Genomic DNA, 20,714 nt, shown 5'->3' with positions numbered 1-20,714 from the left:
ACCAGGCAGATCTGAGCCCGTAGGGTTCACATGAGCAGGGCCCTGAGAGGACCTAAGGGTACCTTTGGAGGTAGGACTGGGAGGAGCTCATATCAGCAGGATAGGAAATGAGTCCCTCCTTCCCCCTTAGCAGCCTGGGCACCACCTCCCTGCCCCTCAAGGCCCCTCTAAAGTGGTTTCCCACGACTTGGGCCCCAGCTGTCCAGAGCTGCAAGGCCTAGGGCTGGCTGGCCACCTCCTTGAACCCCACCACCTTCCCATAAAGATGGAAGGGTCTCCCAGTGCTTTGTCACTGCACTATTTATAAAAATCACTTCCGCTCCTTGTTTTGAAAGACAAGTTTCTTGGGGCACCTGAGTGGCTCAGTCGGTTAGGCATCCCACTCTTGGTTTCAGCTCAGGTCGTGTTCTCATGGGTCATGGGATCAAGCCCTACATTGGGCTCCATGCTTAATGGGGAATCTGCTTGAGATACTCTCCCTCTTCCCCCCTCCTGAGCTCTCCTCCTCTAAAAATAAATAAATCTTTGGAAAAATTAATAAGTAAGAGACAGGTTTCTAGTCTTTCTCTGAGATTCTGATCCAGCAGGTCTAAAGTAGGATCTGGAAATCTCATCTTTCCTAAGAACTCTAAGTGATTCGATTAGCTCCCAACCCTGACTTTGGTTCAAATCACCGGGGGATGGAAGGCAGGCACATCTAAAAATACCACTGTCAGGATTCCAGGCGGGGCTAACCATGGGCACATTTTAGATGCCTCCAGCTGGTACTAAAGTTCAGACAGGATTGGAAACTACTAGGTAGACCGTGTGGGGTTTGGAAGTACCCTTCCAAGAGGGCAGGCTGCAAGGCACCTGGCGTTCCGGTCTTGATGCTCGGGTCCTGGAATTGCAGGACTCGCTCGTGTCTGTGGCTTTTCCCAGTTCTGCATGCAAGCTCTAACCTGCAGAAACTAGGAAAGAAGCCCATAAGCCTGGCACATTGTCAGGCACACAGACGGTTCCTTGGAGGGGAGGCTGGAGGGGAACCTTGAAGGATTAGGGAGACTTCTCCCCACCAGGGGGCGGACTTGCCTCAGCGGTGCCCAGAACTGAGCCTCAGTGTCCCAGAGGGTGGGTTTCCCTTAGGCATCTAAGTGAGTTTGTAAAGGGCAAGAAGCCTTTCAATTCCCCGTCAGAAAGTGAAGTGTGGGGACGCGTGGGTGGCTCAGTGGTTGAGCATCTGCCTTTGGCTCAGGTCATGATCTTGTGGTTGTGGAATCGAGTCCCGCATGGGGCTCCCCGCAGGGAGCCTGCTTCTCCCTCTGCCTGCGTCTCTGCCTCTCTCTGTGTGTGTCTCTCATGAATAAGTAAGTAAAACCTTAGCAAAGAAAAAAGAAAGTGAACTGTGAGAGGATGTGGAGATACAGGATGACAGAGACATAGAGACAGAGAGAGACAAGACAGAGAGAAACAGAGACCCAGAGAGAACACGAATGGGCAAAGGCTGCATGTCCTGCTCTGGGAATTGGTCTTCTACGTGGGAGGGCAGCTTACTCAGGGCGGCAGAGGCCTTAGTCTCCCATCAGGATCTGCATGTGGGGGGAGGTCGCAAGGGGGCCCCGGGCCTGAGACATTTGCTGGCTGCCCTTCACCCAGAGCTCTGGGGAGGAGCATGCTTCCCTGCCTGGGATGGAGATGGAGCCTTCCCTTCTGTGTCCCTCCACCGACTCAGGGCACATGCAGCACTGTTGGAAAATGAAGAACAGCAAGCTCTGCCCGGTTAGATAGACCCGGGTCCAAATCCAAGCACTTTCCTTTCCCAGGATGGGTGACCTTGGACATTTTGCTGGATTTCTCTGGGCCTCAGTTTCTTCATCTATAAAATGGACATAATAGAAACACCTAAAATGGGGCAGCTGGGTGGTTCAGGTGGTTGAGCATCCAACTCTTGGTTTTGGCTCAGGTCTTAATGCCTGTGGGCAGGCAGGTGGTGAGGGGTGGGATAGAGCTCCATGTTGAGCTCTGGGAGCTTAACTCAGAATATGCTTGAGATTCTCTCCCTCTTCCCCTCCCCCAGCTTGCACTCTAAATAAATAAACAAACAAATAAATATCCTTTATATAAAAATCACCTAAAATATAGGCTTGTTTCAGGGTTTAGACAAAATAGTTTATGTGAGGCATGTATCACAGTGCCTGTCTTCTGGTAAATGCTCAGAAATGTTAGCTCTTGGGGCACCTGGGTGGCTCAGTGGTTGACCATCTGCCTTTGGCTCAGGTCATGATCCAGGGATCCTGGCCTTGAGTCCCACATCGGGCTCCTCACAGGGAGCCTGCTTCTCCCTCTGCCTGTGTCTCTGCCTCTCTCTCTGTGTCTCTTATGAATAAGGAGATAAAATCTTAAAAATACAAAAAAGAAAAAATAAATGTTAGCTCTTATTACTGTTAGCATAGCCCCCAAAGAGAGGCCTTCAAGGATGCTGACTCACAACCTCCCACACCTTACCTGGGTTCCCCCATCCCCTGTGATCTGTCTCCAGGCTTGGGCTTCTAGTACCACTGGTGTTTTGACCTCTTTGTTGCTGTGATTTTTCTTTCTCTACTTTCATGCCCCTTCCTGCTCTCGATGCAGACCTGCAAAAAAAAGCAGGTGGGTTTTGAAGTCAAGGACCTCGATTTAACCTGGACTTTCCAGCTGGCCAAACTTGAGTAAATAGCTTGACTTCTCTGAGCCTCAGCTTCCTTTTCTTTTTTTTTTTTTTTTTTTTTTATTTATTTATGATAGGCAAACAGTGAGAGAGAGAGAGGCAGAGACACAGGCAGAGGGAGAAGCAGGCTCCATACACCGGGAGCCTGACGTGGGATTTGATCCTGGGTCTCCAGGATCGCGCCCTGGGCCAAAGGCAGGCGCTAAACCGCTGCACCACACAGGGATCCCTTCAGCTTCCTTTTCTATGAACAGTGGAGAACAATGACTCCCTAGCAGAGCTGTTTTAAGGACTTAAAGAGTATTTTAAAAATAGAATGGTAGGGACGCCTGGGTGGCTCAGCGGTTAAGCATCTGCCTTCAGCTCAGGGTGTGATCCTGGAGTTCCGGGATCAAGTCCCATATTGGGCCCCCTGCATGGAGCCTGCTTCTTCTTTTGCCTGTCTCTCTGCCTCTCTCTCTCTCTCATAAATAAATAATTTTTAAAAAAGTAGAATGGTATACCAAGCTGCCCTAACATGTATCACAGACTGGGGGGACTTCAAAGACAGAGATGTATTTTCTCATAGCTATGGAGACAGAAACTCCAAAATCAAGGCGTCGGCAGTATGGTTTCTCCTGAGGCCTCTCACGTCAGCTTATAGATGGCCACCTTCTCCCTGTGTCCTCACATGGCCTCCCCTGTGTGTGTCTGTGACTTAATCTCCCCTTCTTCTGAGGACAACACTCAAATTAGGGTCGACCCTAATGACTTTTAATTCCATTACTTCTTTAAAGGGCCCATCTCTAAATACCATCACATCCTAAATTACTGGGGGTTCAGGCTTCAACATAGGAATTTGGGGGGAACACAATTCAACCCATAACAATAGTAACACATAAAGATAATTATTTCTTCTTCCAAATCTTCTGCTATCTCTACCTGGCAGTAGGGACATGGAAGGTGCCAGTGTATTCTTGTGACTGATGAGTTTCAGAAACTAGAATATTTGGTGTGGATAAAACTCTCATCTACAAATAAGTAAGATCCACAGCTAAGCTGGAATACTAGTGGACCAGCTTCTTCTTCTTCTTCTTCTTCTTCTTCTTCTTCTTCTTCTTCTTCTCCTTCTTCTTCTTCTTCTTTTTAAGGTTTTATTTTTAAGTAATCTCTCCACCTGACATGGTGCTCAAACTCACAACCCGGAGATCAAGAGTCTCTCCCTCCTTGACTGAGCCTGCCAGGCGCCCCACCAGAGGACTAGCTTTCAGCAAACTCATCTGTGAAAGTCCAGGTTTAGACAAAAGATAAAGCTGTCTTTAATGATTTATTTTATAAAATAAAGTAATAAATCATAACTAGAGGAATATTTTATATTCCTTAGGTATTTTAAAAGAAGTATTTGAGTGTCCTCAGGTCTCATGTTGTTATTGGTTTTGGTTTTGGTTTTAACTGTGGTAAAATACACGTGGTAGCATAAAATGTGCCTACCACCCTAGCACTGTTTTAATGTAGTGTTCGGCGGTGTCCTGTACATTCACACTGTTGTACAGCCATCAGCACCATCCACCTCCAGAACTTGTTCATCTTCCCAAACTGAACCTGTCCCCAGTAAACACTAACTCCCCTCCCCCCTGATCCCATCCCCTAGCAGCCCCCATTCTACTTCCTGTCTCTATGGAGTTGACTACTCTCAGTATCTCATGTAAGTAGAATCATACAGCATGCGTCCTTCTGTGTCCACTTACAGCACTTTGCATGATGTCCTCTAGGTTCATCCATAAGGTAGCTTGGGTCAGAATTTCCTCCTTTTTTAAGGCTGAAAAATATTTCACTGTATGTTGTATATTTTGCATTTTGTGTATCCATTTATCTGCTGAGGGACACCTGGGTTGTTTCTGCCTTTTGGCTGTTATGAGCATGGGTATACAAATATCTCTTCAAGATTCAAGCCTGGATCATAGAGTAGTTCTATTTTTAATTCTTTTTTGAGAGAGAGAACACATGTACACAAGCCTGTGGGGGACGAGGGGTGGGCAGAGAAAGAGACTTACGCGGACTCTCTGCTGAGAATAGAGCCCCATGTGGGGCTCTACCCCAGAACCCTGAGATCCTGACCTGAGCTGAAATCAAGAGTTGGATGCTTACCTGACTGAGCCACCCAGGCATTCCCTATTTTTTTCTAAAGATTTATTTATTTATTATTTGAGGGAGAGAGAGAGAGAGAGAAGAAAAAGAAGCAGAGGGAGAGGGAGAAGGAGAGAAAGTCTCAAGCAGACTCCATGTTGAGTGCGGAGCCCGACCTGGGGCTTGATCCCATGACCCTGAGGTCAGGACCTGAGCTGAAGCCAAAGTCAGGTGCTCGACCGACTGCCACCCAGGTGCCCCAACACTCCTTATTTTTAATTTTTTGAGGAACTGCCATACTGTTTTCCACAGCAGCTGCTCTGTTGTGCGTTCCCAGCAGCAGCACACAAGGGTTTCAATTCCTCCACATGGATATCTTCTGCTGGTTTCGCCCTAGCCCTCCCACTGGGTGTGAGGTCGACAGTGTCATTTAATAGCAATAAACCCAAATTCCTTCAAATCTGGGCCCCACAGAACCTCAGCCCTCTCTGACATACCTTCAGGTGACTGGTTTCTAGGGGAGGTTTTTTTTCCACTGTGTGTGCTCATGATACACGGCTTCAGGCCGATGCATCTGCTGTCTCCATGGGGCTCTGGGGCTGAGGGGCCTCCATGGGCCTGGCTGACAGGTCCCAGCTGGGTGGAGGTCCCCGGGTGGGGAATAGGACTCTATTCTGAGGAAAGAGCCTTTGGCTTCCCACTGTCTGCCCCCTGGGTGAGACAGTCCCATCACCACCTCAGGATGATACAAGCCTGGTACTTGCACGGGGCTCTTACTAGACACCCCCTGGTGGGCACACACTCAGGTGTCCACAAGGATTTGTGTGACATGCGTCGTCTCTGTCATCAAGTCCAGTATGGAGCACTCAGCCACAGAGGAGGGAGCAGAAGGCAGTGGCCACCATGACCCCAGGCAGATCAGGGAAGATGACAGACACTTGGGCCTCCGACAGGCTTGCAGTGAACCCTGTGGCCATGCTGAGCTCTTTTATTTTATTTTATTTTTTTGAGCTCTTAAATTCTCCTGCAATAGATAGCCAACCTTGATACTATGTTTAGAACTTAGAGAGCTGAAAAAAAACCTTCATGATCAGTCAACATTTGTTCGGTCTGAAGTGACATCACAAACCTGGAAAGGTAGGTCCTCTGATCCTCATTTTATACATGAGGGAACACAGAGAGGTAAGTAACTGGCCCAAGGACACACAGCTGATAAATGGTGGAGCGAGGACTCACTGCTTAACCACTCATCGGAAAGAATCTGGTCTCGATGCTCCAAGCTGGGCTCCTGGGAACCTTGGGGATCTATGGTGGGATCTCAGGAGTAGGAAGCTCACAGTAGGATGGAGCTGGGAGTCAAGAAGGTCCCACACGCCCCCACACTTCTGGTACCATGGCCCCTCTTATGTCTGTTTCATACATTCAGCTGCCTTACAAGGGTTGTTTGAACTCAGTGTGGCTTTAAAATTGTCTTGAAGATTGGTCATCTGGTCCAATATCCTGACCACCTTCTCCATCTCACAAATGAGAAACTGAGGCCTAGATCGGAGCCCATAGCCACAGGGAGCCCATACACTAGGGCCCAGCCCTCCAGACACTTGCACTGGTCCTTTCTCTGTTCCCCCCAACACACTCAGTTTCCTGGTGGACAGATGTTCATTGATTCCAGGTTTTTCTGAATACAGAAATTCTTATACCTGAACACTCTCCAAATCAGGTTAGTTGATTCCCTAGAAAACCTCATTCCTTAGTCATGCCAGAATAGCTATTTATTTCTTGGAACGGAGCATAGAGCCTTTAAACAGTTCCTCCTAAGAATGGGTTGCCAGTTTACAAAGGGGTGTCTTCGCTCTGTGTTCCCTGGTGTGTTTGTCTTTGTTTCTCTTCATTCAGGACAGGAGGAAGGCAGCGATGCTGGCACGTCCCTCGCCATCACATCACATCATTAGAGAGTGGAGGGGCCAGAATGCAAATCCTGGGCTCCTGGCTCTGCACCCGGCACCTGAAGGATCCAGCAAGTGTGCTGAGATTAAAAGTGCTCTTGAGAAGTGAGGAACAGGGCAGACACAACCGCAAAGGGCCTGTGGAGTGGTCCTCGTGGTGCAATCCTTCTAATAAGGTTAAGCAAACCGTTCCAAGAGGATGACAAGGAGGTTTTGTGAATGCCTGGTGGAAAAGAAGCAGGGAAGAGAAACATCTGGCACTTATGAGGCCACCAGGCTTAATGGATTCTCCTACTTGAGACAGTAATGCAGACCCTGGAGAGGTGAGGTGGCCAGAGTCCCCATGCATGAGGTCAGGAACTGTGCTGATGATTCATAAGGTAACAACTCTGCCTGACATCAGCCAAAGACCTAAATATAGCCACCAGGGAATGTCCAGAAGATAATGGGAGAAAGTTAAAATTTGTGGGCTGCATGGTGGGTGCACATGGAAAATGTCTAACTGGCACTTGCAGGGACCTAGTGACCTCTCAGGTCCTCTCTTGACCCTGAAGGGATAGAGCAAGGAGCAAGACAAGAACCTACACCCAGAGACTCTAAGGGTAGCTGGAAGGAAGGTGGAAGAGGAGATGAGGTAACTGGGTGGTGGGCATCAAGGAGGGCATGTGATGTGATAAGCACTGGGTGTTACATAAGACTAATGATCACTGAACTCTACCTCTGAGACTAATAATATGTTATATGTTAATTAATTGAAAAATTTTTTTTAAAAAGAACCTACACCCAAAGTACTCTTAAATATAGCCTCATCCATGGAAACTTAAATCTCCTATCACCGTGTTCATAATCGAGGATGCTAGTAGCAATGCCACCTCTCTACATTTTATGTCAGGTGCTCTCCTTAAGCTCTATGTGCAAAAACTCATTTAGCCCACAAGACAACCCTCGGAAGTAGGTTCTGTTACTAGTTCCCTTTTGTAGATGAGCAAACCTAGGCTCTCAGGGGTGAGGTCATCTGCCAAGCTGACGCAGCTAAGACTTGAGCCCAGATCAGCCTCTGTGCCCAGCCTCCTCCAGCGAGAATTCCCTAGGAGAGGGTGGGAGCTAAGGCTTTGTGGCTGCCCACCACTCAGCAGGCTGGAGGCAGAGCTGGAGCGGGACCCGGAACCCACTGGTAGGGGCTTTGCCCATACCCCTTTGGCCTCTCTCCCTTGCCTGTCACAAATCATGTTGTGGACAAATAGGCTTTGAAGGAAGCAGACGATGTTTTTGCCTTACCTCTTGGCTGTGGTCTTATTGGCTACAGAATCTCTGACAAATTATTTAAACTCCTTGAAACTCAGTTTTATCATCTTTAAAATGGGCACAAGCATACCTCAAAGGAAAGATGGGGATGAACTGAGATAGCATGTTATGAAGCTTTGGGTACAGGGTTGTGCATCCAGTAGGATATCAATGCATGCACGCTTCCTTCCCCCGTCAAGGCTCAGGCCAGACAGCATCCTCCTTGCGGTTACCTGGGAGCCAGTATAGAAGCCCAGCCCGCCCACCCCTATCCCATCAGCTTCCATGTCCAATCAGCAGCTCAGGCCCTAGGCCACCAGGTCCCTTTGGGCAACAGTGGCTGACAGGGGCTGACGGGAGCCAGTCCCAAGGGGCCTGAAGGCAGATTGCTGAGGACTGATGAGGTGAAGAGGGATGGCTGCCATGAGCTGACAGCATTGCTGGGGACAATGGGAAAGCAAGAGGGTAAGGGGGTTCCCTAATCTCAGCCTGATGTCTTTTGGAAGGGCGCTGGTACCATCTGGGGGCTTCTCTGCTGGAACTTTCCTTCCATGCCAAGGTCACTCTGCATCTCTTGATTAAAATTAGCTTCCTGCTCATTGCTTGGGATCAAATGGCCTTTTCCCATGAACCACTAGCAGGGCCTGGGCTGTGCCCTCCACTTTCCAGATAGCAAATAGAATACATGCTTCCATTCAGGAGGCTGGACAAGAGAGTGGGGGTGTGTGCATAAGAGTGTGCACACATGTGTGTGCATGACTGCACACATGACCAACCAAACTAGGGCATCCAGGGAGGAGACTTACTCACAGAGTTGTGTAAAGCTTCTCATCTTTGGAATCATTCTTTTAATTTTTTTTTTTCAAACGAGAGAGAAAGTGGGGTGGAAGGCAGGAGAGGGAGAGAGAGAATCTTCAAGCAGACTCCTCACTGAGCACAGAGACTGACACAGGGCTAAATCCCAGGATGCTGAGATCATGACCTGAGCTGAAACCAAGAGTCAGCCACTTAATGAACTGAGCCATCCAGGTGACCTTTGCATCATTCTTTGGTTGCATTGCTTCTTTCTTACATCCAAGGCTCTGGTGACATCATCTTACTCCTGGTAAACTCCTAGCATTAAACAGGAGGCCCAACCCACCCCCATGCACCAAACCTGAATCCCAGGAGATTCACAGATTTTTTTTTTCCACAGATATTTATTAAGTGGGTAAGCAAATGACAAAGCAAAATGAACAAAGGTTAGGCTGGACTGTGGGCTCTGTTGAGTTGGGCTGTGTCTTTTTCTAACATGTCCCCAGCTCCTGGCACAAGAAAGTGCATGGGGCATATGGAAAGGGCACAATGGATATTTATCAAATATATGAATGAATGGGGACAAGTTGCAATTTTGCTCTTTGCCCACATCCCATAGATAGTGACATATAAGCCAAAACATGCTCCATGAGGGCCCAGCAAGGATGGTTTGAGCCACATTAGGAGGCTGAAATTGGGAAGAGAAGAGCCCAATGGTCAAGGCTCTGGAGGCTCAAGTCTTGATTAGCTGAATGGCTGATTCTTCATGCACCAAGCATATCCAGTAGTCAGGGGCCCTGCCTGGAGTGGACAAGACAGTGCCTCTCCATTCTCCTACAGAAAGCCTGGCACACAATGGACAGTCTACTTAAGGGTAATTGTTCATATTTTCACTAGATTTCTACCGGAGAAATGTGACTTAAACATCCAGAAACATAGGATGCAGAGGAGACCCTCATGCAGGACATGCAAACAAGTTAAAAGTTAAGTATTAGATGGGAGAAAACATTCGTGGTACTTATATCAAAAGCATTACTGCAAAGAAAACCTAAGGAGTTCTTCCCATTCCAAACAGCCTGAAACAAATAGACAAATGATAAGACATAGGAATTGCACCGAAAGAGAACTTCAAACAGCTAAATTCCGGGGCCACTGCATAGGGAAACGTGCCCAACCACAGCAACAAATGGGAAAATGCAAATTAAATAGCAATGCAATGTTTTTTTGCCATCAGAATGGCAAAATAGTGACACTGCTAGTATCTAATAGTATTGGGGGTGGTGTGGGAGAATGATTATCCTCATCGAGAGCTGCTGGAAGTGCAATTTGATAAAGCCTTTTGGGGGGGGCATATCTTGGCAGCATCACCCCAAATTGGAGATACATACACTCAGTAATAGAGCAGTTACCCTTCTAGAAGGTTATCCTACCTTAAAACATGCCCTGTTCTCAAAGGTATATGTACAATACCCTTCATAGCAGCATGTTCACCCTCCCAAACAGCGAACTTTGAGAACAACTTAAAGGTACAGCAGTGGGAGAGATAAAAGCAAATTGGAACACGTTTATTTTGTAAATTTCTGTTCTGTCATTAAAATGAGCAGGGTACTTCTATATGTACTGATATGAAAACATGACCAAGACGTGTCAAGGAGGGGAGAAAGGTGGAGAAAACCATATATGGCATGATTTTACACCCACACAATGTTATATTTATCTCACACACACACACACACACACACACACACATTTGTGTGTATATAAATATGCAGCAAAGGGATCCAAGTGATACCCACCCAGGAGAGCCCTGTGGGACCTCTGGGGGTGGGGTATGGCTAATGGGACAAAAGCAGATAAGGGAGGGCACTCACATTTTATTCTGTTCTTCCGAATTGCTCTAGACTTTTAGTATGAGAATGCATTAATGCATTTGGAGAACAACAAAAAAAAAAGACAGGCAGAGGTCAGTGATGGATTGCTGGGTGCAATTGTGCCTGGTGGCAGAGAATGGATGACGTGACCCCTGGGGTTGGGTCCCGCCCTGGGGCTGTAAGCAGCCTCCTGATGTTGGGCCTCACTCACCTACCCGCCCCCCACCCAGTTCCAGCCTATTTCCTCTCCAGATAGTGCCTTCCACCAGGTTATCACCCGCCTCCAAGCCCTGCACCACGCCTTTAATGTGCCATCACGTGGCTTATCGGCTTATCGTCCCAGCCCCGAGCAGGGCCGGTGGGAGGTCCGGACACTGCGCATCACAAGCGGCGGACCGGTGCTGCTAGATGGTGAGGAGCTCCCACCCCTCAGCCCAGGGCAGCGTGGGCTAATGCGGTGGGGGGTCGGGAATAAGTTCCCACCACCAGCGTCTCCTCTCTCCACGACTGTGACATGCCTGTGACATTCTCCAGACAGCTGTGTCTTCCTATGAGAGCACCTGACGTGGATTGTATGCCTACTATGGGCCAGCCCCCGTGTTAGGCAGTGAGTATGCTTTGTTTCTTCTTAATATGGACCCCATACTAACAGATAGTTCCTGGAGTGCCCACATCACAGATGAGGAAACACTCAGAGATCTTAAGCGACCAAGGCCATGAGCAAACGTGACAGAACTGGGATTTGGACCTGGGCCACTGCATGGACTTTTGCCTGGAAAGCAGGGGGTCCCAGTGGACCTCATCAGTTCCAGCCCTGGACCACGACCAGATGCCCCTCACCCGGCAGCGACTCATTCTGTCCCCTTATCCTTGGTAGTTGGCAAGAGACCCTCTCCATGGAGGGTGGCTCACACAAATGTCATTAAACTTAGCCCAGCTAATTAAGAATTTGTGTCTCCTGGCTTTTTGCAAGAGTACGTGGGGTGAAAAGAACACTTCATGGGATCAGAGACCTGGCAGGCCTCCCTGAACCTCAGCCATGCCATTTGCCAGCCTCACTTTTCCCATCTGTAAAATGGGTATAATAAAAGTGTCTGGGGTAGGGGTGAGGGGGTAAAGGAGGCGTTAATATACATCATGCCTCTTGGTGTCAAGTAAATGGGTGTCAGGAACTGTGATGTCATCATCATCACCATCACCACCACCCTCGTTTGCGCCAATCTCTGGGCCTCAGTTTCCTCATTTATGAAGTCAAGAGACTGGGAAGTTTAGATGATCTTTTAGGTTTCTCCTAACTCTTTTTATAATCGTGACAGGCCAAGGTGAAGCTTCCTTGGTACTTCCTTTGAGAAAATAGGATTGGCCAAACCAGAGTAAGTGAGACTGCAGGGAAAATACTACTGAGTTGAGGAAACATCTTATGCAAGATGTTTGGCAGGCGTCCAAGAACCTCTGGAAACCTACAGAATGCACTCACCATGGACCTTCTACTCTGAAAGCAATTCCCTGGCAACTCCATTGGCCTGCCTACCTCAAGTAACTTTATGTCCCTGAAAGTATCGGGAACAATCTTACTTTTAAAATCTTTAACTTCTCACCATAGAGCTTCTGTGGGTCAGGCTCACCCTTATCCCACTGGAAAGGGTTGGCATGATGGAACAGAAGGACCCTGCTGTGTGGCATCCCAGGGAAGTATGAAGGAGTCTGGGATCTGGGGACCTTTGGAAAAGTTCTGGAAAATTCTGGACAAAGCCCCTTCATGAGTTCAGGGAGTAGGAATTTCTGGTCTTTAGAGAAGCTACTTGGATTTCCAGAGACGTGACACCTTCTTCTAGCTCCATCCCTATTTGGTTATGAAACCACAGCTCCTTCCCAGGTTGTGATGCCATTTGCCGGTGGGGAAAGCTGTTGTAGGCCCCAGTATAGAAGGGACCCATAGGGGCAGCCTGAGTGGCTCAGTGGTTTAGCCCTACCTTCAGCCCAGGGCCTGATCCTGGAGACCAAGGATCAAGTCCCACATCGGGCTCCCTGCTTGGAGCCTGCTTCTCCCTCTGCCTGTGTCTTTGCCACTCGCTCTCTCGTTCTCTCTCTCTCTCTCTCTCTCTGTTTGTGTCTCTCATTAATAAATAAATAAAAGCTTTAAAAAAAAGAAGGGACCCATAGACTGTCAGAGCTGGAAAGTCTCACAGTTCCCACAATCTCTTCTACCTGTGCCCAACCTCCAAGTAATTGCTGGCAAGTGTTCTAGATTCTCTGTACCTCCATTTTTCTCTTGTGCAAATTGTAGTTTGCTCCCCGCAGGGAGCAGGGAGCAGGCCCACAGGGAGCCTGGTCTCCCTCTGCCTGTGTCTCTCATGAATAAACAAATAAACTCTTAAAAAAAAAAAAAAGACTTAGAGGAACCAATTCGAAAAACATGATCAATACCTTGGTTCTCCCAGAGGCTTTTGGTGACTGTGTGCCATTCTACCAGGACCATTTCTAGGGTGGCTGAAAGTGTTCGGGACCCTGTCCCAGGGTACAGGAAGAAGACCAATGAGTAGTAGGTGTGTCACGGGCATGGTGAGCTTTGGGGAGTGGAGTTTCATGGAAGGATGGGTGTGTTGGGGGTTAAGGTGTCACGGTGTGGGATGTTTTGGGGGTGGTTAGGGAAGGATGGGTGGGTCATGAGGGTGTGTCTTAGAGGGCATCAGCCTCCCCAGCCAAGATCCCTACCAGCAAGTCAGACATGTTTATGAGGCCTCTGGCAAGATCACACCCAGCAGGCTGTAGGAGATGGAGCAAGCAAAGAAGATGGATGGAGAAAGGCTAGAGTGGACTATGGATAGTAGCCAGCAATGGCTTCAGGCACCTGCAGGTGTCCTCTAGCAGCTGGGTTGGGGTGAAAGAGATTGATGCCAACGTATCCATTCTGGGGCATGTATCTTCTGAGCTGAACATTGTTCTTGGTGACTCAGATTCAGCCAATACACTTAAAGATTGGGTGCCTGGCACAGAGCCAGATGTTTCCCATGTATCATTGTGTTTCATGGCACAGAAACCCTGTGAGAAGGCACAGATGAAGAAACTGAAGCTCAAGAAAGTTGGGTGAATTGTTCAAGATCGCTTTAGACTTCCAACCCAGTACCCTTTGCAGGATTGCCACCCAGCTACCCGCAACACAACTGGCTCTGGAGAATACTGTGCCAAGACCAGTCAGTTGGTTGAGCAAAGACTTGGGGTAAAATACGATTTCAGAGCTCCAATCAGGGGCTTTCCAGTAAATTTCTTGGGTCAGTGTCATCCTCTCAAGTATTGGTTTGGACCATATGAAATTGCCATCTTTGTTGGTCAAAAGTAATTGAATGTTAGCAATCTCATGTGGTTCAACCCGGTAGTATTTGGAAAAATCTTTAAAAAAAAAAAAAAAAAAAAAGGTGGAGACAGGGGTTGGAAAGAAAGACCTCTGTCTGGCTCAAGGATTCTATAACTTGTCCCTCGAGGTTAATCAAAACTATGACCAGCCTTACTAAGACGATGGCTGAGACTCAAGAGATACTACAACCACCAGTATTGTCATCCCACTCAGAGGAGGTGAGGCAGGGTCTTGGGCAAGTTCCTTCCCCAGTGGCTGGAAGAGCCTTAATGCTAACATCCTGTGGGTTGATGGTGAGTTTCAGTGTGGAGTGGGACTGGAGGGGGACCACTGGTGGGCTATCTACTCACCAACACTCAAAACACTCAATCTTTACCTCCCTTGTCTCTCTGACTTCCTTGTGTCCCACAAGGATTCCTGACCCCAGACATTGATATAAATAAAAGCTTGGTGGGAATTTGGGTGGGGTTCAGTCCAGGGCAGTAGAGTGAGGTGAGCACTGGCCAACACACCCAGATGACATTCCTGGCACTGTCGCTTCTCAGGTGGGGAGTGATCCCGCTGCAGCATTCACCGTTTCTCTGCTACATGTCTGTTCCCCCAGCTACAGAATCTGGCTATCAAATGTAACTAACTACCTCAAGGGCTGTTGAGAAAATAAATGGAGAAATGTCTGTCATGTGCTCAGTAGACAGTAGCCAGTGTCTGGGTTCTCGTACATTAAAGCAGGAGGTATTTATTAAGCACCCGAGTGGAGCCAGGACAGGGTCCATGGGCCTGAGGGATCCTCCCCTGGCTTCCCCCTTTGCTCCATCACTGCTCTTGTCTTGGCTGCATCGTTGGTGGTCCCGGGCCCACCGCAGGACTGTCTCCCTGTGATAACTCTGGGGTCAGGGGGGTCAGCCCAGGGCCAGCAGCTGGTCAGGCATCTTCGGTCGCTCCCTGCTCCCTGCTGCTGGGGGACCGTGTTGGAAGCTTGAGGCTCTCATCTCAGAGACAGCAGTGTAAACACTAAGATGGACTAGCAGCCTCCACAGCAAATCTGGATGAGCTGGGAAGCACCTCTCCTGCTGGAAGCCACAGGCTCTACGGGAGGATGGCCTGGCCAAGAATGGCAGCATCCCAGCATCGGAGGGCCTGCACCAAGGACCCAGTGTCCCACAGGCGTGCTCATGGTGCATTAAGGGATGTTCTCTGAGGCCTCCTTCTCCAAAACATTGTCCCTCTAATTTACATACACCTGGAACTCCCCCTTATTCTCCCTTGAATTCTGTGGGTCCACTGTGACCTTCAGTCTCCTCCCTGGGAGCTGCCACAGAAGCAGCCTGGTCTGTGCATCTCTTAGTGAAGAGAATGTGATGGAATTACAGAACTTTGGTGCTGAGAGGCCCCCATAGAGCTGGGCTGGCCCAGTCACATTTCTCTACTTTATAAAGGCTACGGAGCTAGTGACTCACTGGCTCAGGTTGGATCTGCAATTTCAAGTCGTGTGGGCTTGAAGCACGCCCTCAACCTCCAAGCCTCAGTGTCTTGGTCTCAACAGGAGAATAATGTCAATATCTGCACCACCAATCTCACACAAATGAGAGGAGGTACAAGAAAAAGCTTCTTAAATGTAAAGTTCCTACTAGTTATTTGCATTGTTTTCAGATGTTCAAGTAGCTAAGTGTTTCCCCAACTTAGCTCGGGATCGGACTCACCACAGCCTGACCTTTGTGCCTCCTCCCTTCCCTGGTCCACAGAAGGGATGAGGTGGCCAGTCCAGGGAGTGGAGCTGTGCAGCCCTGGGGCCAAAGGCAGGCTCTAGCATTGACACTCCTAATTCAGTGCTAATAGCTGACGTGTGGGACCCCATCCTGTGTGCCAGGCCCCGGACATGCTTGGCTTATTAATCTTCCTCCTGGCATCCCCAACATGCAGATGCCCTGACTTCCCTTCCCAGTCTTCCTGTGTGCAGCACATGCTGGACATTATGTTGTGCCAAGGAACACACACACAATCGGGAATGACCCTGTCCACCAGGGGAGTATGACTTAATTATAGTCGTGACCACAAAAATGATGGTGGCTGCCACTTACTGAGTGCTTACTACACCCTTGGAGGTTGGTCCTATTACCTACTTCTGCCTTTTTGCACTGGGGCATACTCTTAACCTCATTTTATAGATGAGAAAACTGAGGACTAATTAGACAATCGGCTGAGATTAGATCACAACCTGGGTCTTTCTGACATCAGAATTCTTGCCCTTCTTTCTACCATTCTTCTAAATACTCTTCCTCCCATCTCCTTCATCCTGTGGAATAAGCCTCTGCTCCAAGCACATCTTCCAGCTTCTGGTAATTCTAAAAATGTGAGCCATTCTTTTCGGCCCCCTGTGTAATCCCGCCCTCTTTCCTTTTAAACCACCAACACTGAGCCGTCTTTTGGAGTAAGGCTGCTTCAGTTATCTTCTGAAGGATCCTGTAGACTTCTGAACTCTGGGGTCCGCCAGGCCCCATGTGACCCAGATCAGAGTCATGACGGTGACAAAGAGGCTCAATCTATAGCCCCCCATGAGCTTTCTTCCCCAAGGGCAGTGTCTTCTCAATTCCTAGTCTCTCCCTTCCACTCCCATATGAAACAATGACATCAAAGACAAAATTAATATCTAGACTATTACCCTTCTCTACCTACTTAACCCTGCAATTAATTAGTTTATGATTAATTAATACATGAAAGAGAAAAAAGAGAAGGGAAGGATTCTCATCCGTTAGGTCTGAGGGAACCCATCTTGGCTTCTAGAAATTGCCACAGATTTTCTAAACATTTGCAATACCTGAAGGCAAGCTCCTTTGTTCCCTAGAACAGGGCTTGGCATATAGTAAGTTCTCAGCAAATACTTGTTAAATGAATAAATCTGAAGCCCTTTCTGTGTGGTTCCCTCCACCATATTTGTTCTGGGTCCTGGTGGCTCAAAGAATTTCTCTGGGCTTTGACTTCTCCTCTCTCCCCATCACCGAGCCTGTTTTCCTGGGGTTCTGCATGCTGCCTTGGCCCTGTCTCCTGCCTCAAAACTTTTCCTGTACCAGACGCAGGGTCCCAAGCACATTGACTCAGACTCCTCCTGTTTGAAAGGATAGAGATTCAGGAAAGAATTGCCTAGTGATTGATTAATAAGTCAAAATCTTCAGATACTTAATTCAGTCTCTTTGATTTCAACCTTTCACCTTGGTCAGAACTGTTCATAAGAATCTCTGTTAAGGGCAGTCCTGGTGGCTCAGCGGTTTAGCGCTGCCTGCAGCCCAGGGTGTGATCCTGGAGACCCGGGATCAAGGCCCACGTCAGGCTCCCTGCGTGGAGCCTGCTTCTCCCTCTGCCTGTGTCTCTGCCTCTCTCTCTCTCTCCTCTCTGTGTATTCTCATGAATGAATAAATAAAATCTTAAAAAGAAAAAAAAAAGAATCTCTGTTAAAAGATTTACATTTCCTCTCATCTCTTTTCCTCTGCACATGTCTTAGAGTAAGCAAAGAGGTGGCAAGAGACACTAGGATGAGAAAATGAGAAGTCTGGAAAATCCCCAACTAACAATCAAGACTGAGTTTCCAGAGCTCACAACAGCTAGTCTAGTAGGTTTGCAGACTGTAGAACATAAGAATTTTGGAGCCAGGTGAGACCTGATTTCCCATTTCGTCAGCCTGTATGTCCAGTTACAGAGGGGTCTCTAAGGGAGGTCTCACACTTGCCTGTGGGCTCGTATTCTTTATTGTGCTCATCTGGCCTCACCCACCTAGAGCCTCAAGATCATTTCATGTCCTGCTTCCTTGAGTTCAGAATCTGCCTTGGAGTCTCTTGCTTTCTATTTCCTGCCTCCGGATTCTGCTGGAATAAGGTTGAGCCTTTGATGCATGACATACTAACTTGCTTGTTTGGAGTGAGCCATCCACATTACTCACTGGGCCTTCAGCAGTACCCGGAACATGGCAGGCCCACAGAAAATAGTGAATGAGTGAATGGATGAATGGAATGAATGAATGCCCTAGTGGAAACCCTGCATGTCCTCATTCCCACCTCCCACTCTACCCACCATCTTCTTTTCCCCTTCCTCGTCCGAGACTAGCAGGCAAATGCCTTGGTTTTAACAACCCATGTGGAAGAGACCGTTGGAAGTCATTTGTTCATGCTCCTTCCTCTAGGAATAGGAAGCAGAATGTTTCAAGCAATCAATGTCTGTGTTCTTAAAGGCCTCCGAGGAAGAGGTCTCACTAATCCCTGGGGTTGTGTTTTAAACACTCTTTGATTGATGGGACATTCTTCCACGTTGTTCTCTGTTCTGATTTAAATCTCCCACACCCACCCACCCAATTCTTTTCCCCTAAGAGATGTGGGAGGCAGCTAGGAGAAACAGGTGGAGAGTGCCACGCTCGCTAAAGGGAGAAGAGTGAGAAGAGCTCAGTCACCTTTTAAGTAGTACCAGCCAAGACAAAATATCACGAGGATTGATGAGGTTTCTCCTGAGGCTGGAGATGGATTGTGTGGCCCCAAGAACTCCCCTTTCCAAGTCATGGAGTTCTCAGAGTTTGTGAGGCCACATGAAGATGGCTCTGAAGAGCCCAGGCTGTGTGAGCTGCCATTTTGGTGCTTCTCTCTGATGAGTGTGTGTGTTTCCAGGACTCAAAGGGAGGCTAATTAGTGGTTTCTGAGTCTCAATGAAAACCCAAAAAAGTAAAGAAAGAAAGAAAAGAAAGAAAGAAAGAAAGAAAGAAAGAAAGAAAGAAAGAAGAGAAAGAAAGAAAGAAAGAAGAAAGAAAGAAAGAAAGAAAGAAAGAAAGAAAGAAAGAAAGAAGAAAGAAAGAAAGAAAGAAAGAAAGAAAGAAAGAAAGAAAGAAAGAAAGAAAGAAAGAAAACAGAGAAGAGACACCTCGATGTCTCAGTGGTTGAGCATCTGCCTTTGGCTCAGGTTGTGATCCTGGGGTCCTGGGATGGAGTCCCACATCGGGCTCCCTGCTTCTCCCTCTGCCTATGTCTGTGCCTTTCTCTCTTTCTGTCTCTTATGAATAAATAAATAAATAACTTTAAAAAAAGAGAAATAATAGTGCAATAAAAGGGCTCCATGGGAAAATATGAACAAATAATGTCAAAACTCATTAAAAAAAATTAAGCAAATGAATTCTATCTGGCAACAAGAAGTGAGAGGATCCCTGACTGAAGGATCTGCTTGGCTGAAAATATAAGGAAATTCTTAGATGGCCTGATCTCCTAAAATCCTATTGCCTTATTTGAAGTTGAATCAGTTTTCCATAGATCTTAAAGATTATGAATAACTAGTGTTATAAGAAGACAATATGTGTAGTGGATACATGGTTAATCAAACATATTTGCAGAATATACACCACTATGGCCAGGTGATTTATTCCACAAAAGTAATCACACTGATATTTTCCAGTTAGTGCACTTCACGTGAGAATCGATACAGGTATTATATCAGATATTTCTAAATGATGTGCTCTATAGCCTAATATAATCAGAGACTACTTGAGAGAGCAATACCCAATTAGCATTTTTTAAAATGTGAAAAATACTTCAATAAAGAAGTCTGTGTCACCTTGCCATCTAATATTTCTCCAAACTAATTTTCTACAAAAGCCTCTGTCCAGCAATATCTGTCACTCTAAGGAAATAGAACTTCTTGGGACATATTTAAGAAAGTGCTTAAGTATGTCATTCAGATATCCTTAACTCACTCCATGATTCATTAAACAGTTGATGTCCATTCATAGAGATGGACTGCAGAAGCACAGGAGACACAGTCTTTACTCACCTGAAACTCACACTGCACAGTTTGAGTTTGGCAACTGGCTTGGCAGGGGCTGTGTAACGCCATGAAACAATTCAATAAGAGTTAGAATAGAGAAAGCAGGGGCAGCCCCGGTGGTGCAGCGGTTTAGCGCCTCCTGCAGCCCAGGATGTGATCCTGGAGACCTGGGATCAAGTCCCACATCGGGCTCCTTGCATGGAGCCTGCTTCTCCCTTTGCCTGTGTCTCTGCCTCTCTCTCTCTCTCTCTCTCTGTGTGTGTGTTTCTCATGAATAAATAAATAAATAAATCTTAAAAAAAAAAAAGAATAGAGAAAGCATAGGCTGCTGGAGACACACAGGAGGGCACTTACCCCAGGTAGACAATTAGGGAAGGCTTCCTGTAGAGGAGCTAGCCAGGTTCATATGGAGAGAAGAATGTTCTAGAAAAAAGAAAACACTTATGAGGGACTCAGAAACAGAAGCAAAAATAACCTACCCAGAAGACAGAAAGGAGTTTCTGTATGACTAGAGTAAAGGGTGTGCATAAAGGAATGGGAAGAGGGATGGCTGAAGAAGAAGATGGGGAAAGATCATAGAATCTACCATCTAAAGGAGTGTGGGCTTCATCTAAAGGCAATGTAGCACCAACAAGTTCTAAGCATGCAACTGTCATGCCTCATGATATTGCCAGCAGATCAGGAAAAGCAGGTGCTAAAGAGACAATCCCAGCCCAGGGGATGGGAGACCTATCATCTCTGACAAAGGCAGCATCCCGGCAAGCAGTTTTTATCAGGGAAGCCAACAGACTCACAATGGATAACATTCTCTGCATAGGCAGTGATGAGCAGGTGGTTCTGGCATCAGGTGTGAAGCCTATGGCCTGAGACCAGAGGACAAGACT

Source organism: Canis lupus, chromosome 25 (genome assembly GCF_003254725.2).
Source record: "Canis lupus dingo isolate Sandy chromosome 25, ASM325472v2, whole genome shotgun sequence".
NCBI lineage: Eukaryota > Metazoa > Chordata > Mammalia > Carnivora > Canidae > Canis > Canis lupus.
This window is presented reverse-complemented; position numbering follows the sequence as displayed.